This window comes from Odocoileus virginianus, chromosome 7, assembly GCF_023699985.2.
Source record: "Odocoileus virginianus isolate 20LAN1187 ecotype Illinois chromosome 7, Ovbor_1.2, whole genome shotgun sequence".
NCBI lineage: Eukaryota > Metazoa > Chordata > Mammalia > Artiodactyla > Cervidae > Odocoileus > Odocoileus virginianus.
Genome location: NC_069680.1, coordinates 49360202 through 49369784, shown reverse-complemented (window position 1 = coordinate 49369784; position 9583 = coordinate 49360202). Strand labels below are relative to the sequence as shown.

Sequence of the window (9583 nt, the reverse complement as noted above, 5' to 3'; positions counted from 1 at the left end):
TCATTTTTGTCCTGTGTCTGCCTCACATTAGCACTGTTATTTTATGGGCTGCCTGGAGATGGGAGGTGGCTCCATTTGGATGCAGATGACAGCATCAGACTGAGTAACTATTTGAAAACCTGTGATTGAGTATTAAGTCTAAGAAATTTATATTAAAAATAAAATACAAATTATGAACAAATTATAAAGAAAGTGGAAGAGGATTTTATTTTATTGTTTTATTCAAGAATAGTTGATTTACAATATTGTATTAGTTTCTGATTGATGGCATAGTGGTTCAGTTTTTTTTTTTTTTTTTTTTTAATTTTTATTAGTTGGAGGCTAATTACTTTACATCATTACAGTAGTTTTTGTTATACATTGATATGAATTAGCCATGGATTTACATGTATTCCCCATCCCAGTCCCCCTTCCCACCTCCCTCTCCACCCAATCCCTCTGGGTCTTCCCAGTGCACCAGGCCCGAGCACTTGTCTCATGTACCCAACCTGAGCTGGTTATCCATTTCACCCTAGATAATATACATGTTTCAATGCTGTTCTCCTGAAACATCCCACCCTCGCCTTCTCCCAGAGTCCACAAGTCTGTTCCATACATCTGAGTCTCTTTTTCTGTTTTGCATATAGGGTTATCGTTACCATCTTTCTAAAGTCCATATATATGTGTTAGTATACTGTATTGGTCTTTATCTTTCTGGCTTACTTCGCTCTGTATAATGGGCTCCAGTTTCATCCATCTCATTAGAACTGATTCAAATGAATTCTTTTTAATGGCTGAGTAATATTCCATGGTGTATATGTACCACAGCTTCCTCATCCATTCGTCTGCTGATGGGCATCTGGGTTGCTTCCATGTCCTGGCTATTATAAACAGTGCTGCGATGAACATTAGTGGTTCAGTTTTATATTCTTTTTCATATTCTTTTCCAATAGAGTTTATTGTAAGATATTGAATATAGTTCCCTGTGCAATAAAATGGATCCTTGTTGTTTATTTTACATATAGTAGTTTGTATCTGCTGATCTCAAACTCCTGATTTATTTCTCCCTCACTCCTTTTCCCCTTTGGTAACCATAAATTTGTTTTCTGTGTCTGAGTCTTATTTCTATTTTGTATATAAGTTCACTTATATAATTTTTTAGATTCCACATAGAAGTGAATATCATGTGATATTTCCCTTTCTCCGTTTGACTTACTTAATTTAGGATAATAATCTGTAGGTCTATCCATATTGTTGCAAATGGAATTTTCATTCATTTTTATGGCTGAGTAATATTCCATTGTATATATATGCACCACATCTTTATCCATTCCTCTGTTGATGCTTCCATGTCTTGGCTATTGTCAACCATGCTGCTGTGAACTTTGGGATGCATGTATCTTTTCCAGTTAGAGTTTTTTTCTAGATATATGGCCAGGAGTGAAATTTCTGGATCATATATCGATTCTATTTTTAGTGTTTTAAGGACCCTCCTTACTTTTCTTACTATAGTGGCTGCACCAATTTACATTCTCATCAACAGCATAGGAGAGTACCCTTTTCTCTACACCCTCGTCAGCATTTATTATTTGTAGAGTTTTTAATGATAGCCATTCTGGTCTGGGTGAGGTGATACCTCACTGTAGTTTTCATTTGCATTTCTATGATAATTAGCGATGTTGAGGATCTTCTCATGAGCTTGTTGGCCATCCATATGTTTTCTTTGGAGAAATGTCTGTTTAGTTTTTCTGTAGTGTTTGACTAGATTGTTTGTTTTTTGTTATTTAGTTGTACAAACTGTATATTTGGAAATTAATCCCTGGCAGGTCACATGATTTGCAAATATTTTCTCCCATTCTGTAGGTTTCTTTTTGTTTTGTTTATGGTTTCCTATTCTGTGCAGAAGCTTTTAATTTTGATTAGGTCCTATTTGTTTTTACTATTACTTCTGTTGCCTTGGGATACTGATCTAGGAAAACATTGGTACAATTTACGTCAAAGAATTTTTTGCCTATATTCTCTTCTAGGAGTTTTATGTTGTCCTGTCTTATATTTAAGTTGTTAAGCCAGTTTGAGTTTATTTTTCTCTATGGTGTGAAAGTGTGTTCTAACTTCATTGATTTACATACAGCTGTATGGCTTTCCCAATAGCATTTGGTGAAGAGACTAGCTTTTCTCCATTGTTTATTCTTGTCTCCTTTGCCCAAGATTGAACCTAGGTATGTGGGTTTATTTCTGAGCTCTCTATACTGTTTCACTGATCCCTGTGTCTCTTTTTGTGCCAATACCTTGCTGTTCTGATGACTGTAGCTTTGTGCTATTGTCTGAAGTGTGGGAAGGTTATGCTCCCAACTTTGTTCTTTTCCCTCAGGATCGCTTTGCCAATTCTGTCTTTTGTGGTTCCATATAAATTATAGGATTATTTGTTCTAGATCTGTGAAAAATGTCATTTTGGTATTGCTGCAGTATTTATAATAGCCAGGACATGGAAGCAAGCTAGATATCTGTTGAGAAATGAATCAATAAAATTGTTGTAGTGCATGTATATAATGAAATATTACTCATCCATAAAAAGGAATGAATTTGAGTGAGTTTTAATGAGATGGATGAACACAAAGCCTGTTACACAGAGTGAAGTCAGTCAGAAAGAGAAAAACAAATATCATGTATTAATGCATATATTTGAAATCTAGAAAATGGTACTGATGAACCTATATGCAGAGCAGGAATAGAGACACAGACATAGACAACAGACCAGTGGATGCACAGGGGAAGAAGAGAGTGGGATGAATTGAGATAGTAGCATTGAAACATATACATTACATATGTAAAATAGATAGCTGAAGGGAAGGTGCTATATAACACAGGGAGCCCAGCTCTGTACTCTGTGACAACCTAGAGGAATGGGGATTGGATGGGGAGTGGGAGGGAGGCTCAAGAGAGAGGGAAATATGTATACTTATGGCTGACTCATGTTGTATGGCAGAAACCACCACAACATTGTAAATTAATTAGCCTCCAATTAAAAATAAAATTTTTTAAATGTCATGGGTAATTTGAAAGGGATTGCATTAAATCAATAGATTGCTTTGGCTAGTATGGCCATTTAGCAATGTTGATTCTTCCAGTCCACAGCATGGCGTAATCTTTCCATTTCTTTGAATCAGCTTCAGTTTCCTTTATCAGTGTTTTATAGTTCTCAACATGTAAGTCTTTCATATCCTAGGTCAGATTTATCCCTAAGTATTTTATTCTTTTTGATCCAATTTTCAAAGGGATTTTTTAAACCTTTCCTTTTCTGATATTTGTTAGTGTAAAGAAATTAGAAAGATTTCTGTATGTTAATCTTATACCCTGTTACCATGCTGAATTCATTTATCAGTTCTAGCAGTTTTTGTGTGGAGTCTTCAGGGTTCTCTGTATATAGTATTGTGTCATTTGCATATAATGGCAATTTTACCTCTTCTCTTCCAGTTTGGATACCTTTTATTTCCTTCCCTTGTTTGATTGCTGTGGTACAACTTCCAATACTATGTTGAATAGAAAAAGTGAGAGTGGGCATCCTTACCTTGTTTCTTATTTTAGTGGGAAGGCTTTCAGGTTTTCACTGCTGAGTATTATGTTGATTGTGGGTTTTTCATAAATAGCTCTTATTATGTTGAGATATGTTCCCTCTGTACCAACTTTGATAAGAATTTTTATCATGAATGGATGTTGAATTTTATTAAATGCTTTTTTTTGCATCTATTGAGATGATCATGTGGCTTTTGTTAATGTGGTATATATATCACCTTGATTGATTTGCATATGTTGAACCATCCTTGTGACCTTGGGATTATTCTAACTTGATTGTGGTGTATTTGTTTTTTAAAATGTGGTGTTGTATTCATTTTGCTAGCATTTTGTTGAGAATGTTTTCATATGTATTCTTCAAAGGTATTAGCCTGTAATTTTTGGTAGTGTCTTTTTCTAGTTTTGGTATCAGGGTGATGGTGGCTTCATGGAAAAAACTTGGAGGAATTCCCTCCTCTTCAATCTTTTGGAAGAGTTTGAGAAGAATCAGTATAAGTTCTTCTTTGTGTGTTTGGTAGAATTCCCCAATGAAGCTATCTGGTATTGAACTTTGTTTGTAGTGAGTTTTTTAAATTACAGTTTCTATTTTACTTCTAGTGATTGCTTTGTTCAAATTATCTATTTTTTCTTGATTCAGTTTTGGTGGGCTGTATGTTTCTAAAAACTTGTCCATTTCTTCTAGGTTGTCCAGTTGGTTGGCATATAATTGTTCACAGTAGTCTCATGATTTTTTGTATTTCCGAAGTATCAGTTGTTATTTCTTTTATTTCTTATTTTGTCTATTTGGGTTCTCTCTCTTTTCTTTTTGGTGAGCCTGGCCAGATGTTTGTCAGTTTTGTTTACCCTTTCCAGATCTTGGTTTTATTAATTTTTTTGTATTTAAAAAATCTCTATTTCCTCCTTCTGATGGAAAGTGAAAGTGAAGTCACTCAGTCGTGTCTGACTCTTTGCGACCCCATGGACTGTAGCCCACCAGGCTCCTCCGTCCATGGGATTTTCCAGGCAAGAATACTGGAGTGGGTTGCCATTTCCTTCCTCCTTCTGATGACTTTGGGTTTATTTGTTCTTTATCTAATTCTTTTAGGTGGCAGGTTAGGTTGTCTATTTGAGATTTCCTTGTTTTGAGGGGAAGGCTTGTATCACTGTGAACTTCCTTTATAAGACTGCTTTTGCTGCATCCCCAAGAATTTGTATGGTTGTGTTTTTTTGGTCATTTGTCTCAGTGTATTTTTTAATTTCCTCTTTGATTTCATTGTTGACCTCCCTTTTATTTTGTAGCATGTTGTTCAGTCTCCATGTAATCTTTTTTTTTTTTCCTTATTTCTCTTTCCATGGTTGATTTCCAGTTTCATATTGTCGTCATGAAAGAGGCTTGTAATAATTTCTAGCCTTTTAAGTTTTTTGAGGCTTGTTTTCTGTTCAAGTCTGTGGTCTGTCTTAGAGAATGTTGCATGTGCACTTGTAAGAAATGGGCATTCTGGTTTGTGTGTTTTTTTTTTTTTTATGTAATGTCCTGAAAATATCAATTAAGTCTGTTTTATCGTGTCATAGGATTTCTGTTGGTTTATTGATTTTCTATCTGAAAGATCTGTCCTTTGATGTGGGTGAGGTGTTAAAGTCTCCTACTATTACTGTATTCCTGTCAGTTTCTCCCTTCATGTCTGTTAGTAGTTGTTTTATGTATTTGAATATGTCTTCAGTGTCTCGTTTGCTCTCTTCAGTGTGGAAGGAAGTGTCTTCCTTCGTAGGAGGAAGGAAGGGATCAGCATCTATTGTCTGTGTTTGACTCCTAGTTCGGTCAGAGTCCCAGAGCTTTCCCGGGGCTGTCAGCAGGAGCCTCCGAGACCGTCCCGCCCCTCCCCTCTGTCCCTGGGACCGGGAGGGACCCAGCCCTCGTCTCGCCCCTCGGCGCTCACCTTTAGCTTCTCTGTCGTTGCGTCCGCATCGCGCCCCCAGAATCAGACGGTATCCCTTAGATGGCCAGCTTTCCCCCGAGGGTCAACGAGAAAGAGATCGTGAGATCACGTACTATAGGTGAACTTTTAGCTCCAGCAGCTCCTTTTGACAAGAAATGTGGTCGTGAAAACTGGACTGTTGCTTTTGCCCCAGATGGTTCGTACTTTGCCTGGTCACAAGGACATCGCACAGTAAAGCTTGTTCCGTGGTCCCAGTGCCTGAAGAACTTTCTCTTGCATGGCACCAAAAATATCACCAATTCAAGTAATTTAAGATTATCAAGACAAAACAGTGATGGTGGTCAGAAAAATAAGCCTCGTGAGCATATTATAGACTGTGGCGATATAGTCTGGAGTCCTGCTTTTGGATCGTCAGTTCCAGAGAAACAGTCGCTGTGTAAATATAGAATGGCATCGATTCAGATTTGGACAAGATCAGCTACTCCTTGCCACAGGGTTAAACAGTGGACGGATCAAAATATGGGATGTATATACAGGAAAACTCCTCCTTAACTTGGTAGATCATACTGAAGTGGTCAGAGATTTAACTTTTGCTCCAGATGGGAGCTTGATCCTGGTGTCAGCTTCAAGAGACAAAACTCTCAGAGTGTGGGACCTGAAAGATGATGGAAACATGATGAAAGTATTGCGGGGCCATCAGAACTGGGTGTACAGCTGTGCATTCTCTCCTGACTCCTCTACGCTGTGTTCAGTGGGAGCAGCAATATTGGTGTGATTGAGGTTATGCTGGCACCACTCGCACACAGGCGCACAATGGTGTTAGCTGGGCAGAAAGAGTGGCATCTCTGGCTACCGGGCTGGGGGCGACCTTTACCATAGGATGAAGTAACCTTGCATTTGGCTGCAAGGTGTACTGTACGTACACAGGTTTTCCTTTGGAATATGGATAAATACACCATGATACGGAAACTAGAAGGGCATCACCATGATGCTGTAGCTTGTGACTTTTCTCCTGATGGAGCATTGCTGGCTATGGCATCTTATGATACTTGAGTGTATATCTGGGATCCACACACTGGAACCACTTTGATGGAATTTGGGCACCTGTTTCCCCCACCCACTCCAATATTTGCTGGAGGAGCAAATGACCGATGGGTATGATCTGTATCGTATAGTCATGATGGACTGCACATTGCAAGCCTTGCTGATGATAAAATGGTGAGGTTCTGGAGAATTGATGAGGATTATCCTGTGCAAGTTGCACCTTTGAGCAATGGTCTTTGCTGTGCCTTTTCTACTGATGGCAGTGTTTTAGCTGCTGGGACACATGATGGAAGTGTGTATTTTTGGGCAACTCCAAGGCACGTCCCTAGTCTTCAACATTTATGTCGCATGTCAATCCGGAGAGTGATGCCCACCCAAGAAGTCCAGGAGCTGCCAGTTCCTTCCAAAGTTTTAGAGTTTCTCTCCTACCGTGTTTAGAGGATGCTGCCTTCCCTAGTATTAGGGACTGAACACACTTTACACAAACCTCAAGCTTTACTGACTTCAAGGTTTAGGAGATTTATTTAATTTTATACATTCTTGTATTGCATTTTGATCAGTTGAGCTTTTAAAATATTATTTATAGACCTTAGAAACATTTCTGAACATATCAAATGTAAATTTTTTTTCTAAAATTTAACTGTGAAAACATATACATACATGTATATATTTAGATATAGGCTGCTATGTGTTGAATGGACCCTTTTGCTTTTCTTAGTTTCAGCATGTACATGTTGCTTCAGTAGAGCCACAATATATATCTTTGCTGTAAAGTGGAAGTAACTTTTTATTATTCTGTAACACTGAGTTAGATGGTAAATACTAACTTAAGAAAGCTGAATTGCACCATACAAAATGTGTATTTAGTTGGGGGGTAGTCAGACAATTGACCTGCAAGTAAAACACAGCTTCTGTCTAGGGAAGGATTTTGCTTTTGTTAGGAGTGGCATCTGAGAGGTGGAGTTTGAATGTGACATTATTAAATTAAAAAATAGGATATAACCAGGAAAAAGGAGTGTCCCCCCCCAACTTGCTGCGGGCCTTAATTTTGGAAAGCAGCTTGCTACTTTAACCCCTGTGGTATAAATAAAGTACTATAAATTTTAGTCAATTTGAAAAATCCATCTACTGTATTATTGCTAAATATTTTGTTGTTTATACTAAGGGACAATTATGACTGTGGTGGGGATTTGTTTTGTTTATTTTATACATATATCCTGTGTTTCTGCAGAGGGTAATACTGGTGCCTTGCCAAAGAGAAGCAATACAGTATGTCTGCTTTTGCCTTCTGTTATTTATCATACCTGCAGATATTAAGAATGTATGAGTTATGTAAAATATATATTTTTGTTGAGTTTTCTAATTAAAGACTTAAAACTATCAAAAAAAAAGAATATGTCTTTTGGGTGGACATATGTTAATAAGTATAATATTCTCTTCTTTAATTGATCCTTTTATCTTTATATAATGTCCTTCTTTATCTATCTTTATGCCCTTTGTTTCAAAGTCTATTTTGTCTGATATGAATATTGCTACCCCTACTTTCCTGTCATTTCCATTTGCCTGAAATATTTTTTTTTCCATCCCCTCACATTCAATTTATATGTGTCCTTTGCCTGCTTTGGGTATGTTGTAGGCAGCATATTGTAAACTTTTGTTTTATTATCCAGTCTGCTACTCTGTGTCTTTTGATTGGAGCATTTAGGCCATTGACATATAAGGTAATTATTATAGCTATGTGTGAATATCTATTGCCACTTTAAGCCTCGTTTTCCAGTTGATTTTGTAGTTCTTCATTCCTTTTGTTTTTCCTTCTGTGGTTTGATGATTTTTTTTTTTGGTTTGAGTTCTTTTTGTATTTTATAAAAATATTGTATGTTTCTGATTTGTGGTTACCCTGTTTTTCAGGTATGCTAACCTATTACTGTATCTGCTTGCTTTAGGCTGATAGCCTTGTAGACTCAAATACATTCTTTAAAAAAAATTCTACATTTTCTTATCCCCCTTATCCACATTTTATGATTTTGGTGTCTCTTTACATCTTCTTGTTTATCCTTTCTCTGTTCATTGTGGTTATCATTACTTTCACAATAATTTTTTTAAAAAATCTGTATACTGACTTATTCAAGTAATTTAATTTCCCACTGTGATTTTCTCTTTCCTGAAGATTCTTGCTTCTTTTCTATTTAGGGAAAACTGTTTAGAAGAATAGGTTTAGTATTCTTCTAGTCTTTGCTTTTCTGCATAGTTCTTTACCTCTTCTTCTATTCTAAATGATAACCTTTCTGAGTAAAGTATCTTAGGTTGCAGGTTTTTCCCTTTTAAGACTTTGAATATAGCTTGCCTTGCTCTTCTGGCCTGCAAATTTCTGTTGAGAAATCAGCTAATAGCCTTATGGGAATTCCCTTTCCTCTTTCACAGCTCCCTCTCAGGGCCCATCCCAATTCCTTTTTTTGCTTTCATTTTACCCAGGTACATGGTGATCTTTCTTGCAGCTGTGGTTGTGTGAGATCTCCTGCTAGCATTTAGTAGGTATCCTGTGAATATTCTTCCACATGTAGATATATTTTGATGTATCTGCGGGAGGAAGTCACCTTGGGGGTCCCCGCGGCCACGAGCAGGGTGAGCTGCAGCGCTAGCAGCCCGGCCCGCGGGAGGTGGTGCGTGGTCTTCAGGCTGTGACATCACCCACTCCACTCTTGAAGCTATTAGGGGTGTTCCAAATGATCTCCTTTCTATTCAGGGAAATACAGAACCTTCCTGGATCAACAAAACAGAGAAAGCTTTCTTCAGAGGTAGAGATGCCGTGAGAGGAAAGTCTCCAGTTGGTGTAGCTGTCCAAGGAAATTCCACACCTACTAGATGCAGGAATTACAAGATATTTCTTCTTCCAAGAGAAAGAAAAGGAGCTTAGAAAAGCTAAATTGATAGGTTTTTCTTTTTTAAATTCTTTAAGCACAAGTATCAAGTAAATGTGGATGGGACCGTGACTGCTTATAGATATCCATATCTCATGCTTGGTGACAGTTTGGTTCTGAAGCAGGACTCACCATATTATGAACATTTCTATA

The 9583-nt window shown here is 37.4% G+C and overlaps 1 pseudogene; it reads left to right on the top strand.

Moving 5' to 3' along the window:
- Positions 1–5402: 5402 nt before the first annotated feature.
- On the top strand, positions 5403–7632 carry LOC110148121 (WD repeat and SOCS box-containing protein 1-like; annotated as a pseudogene).
- Positions 7633–9583: the final 1951 nt, after the last annotated feature.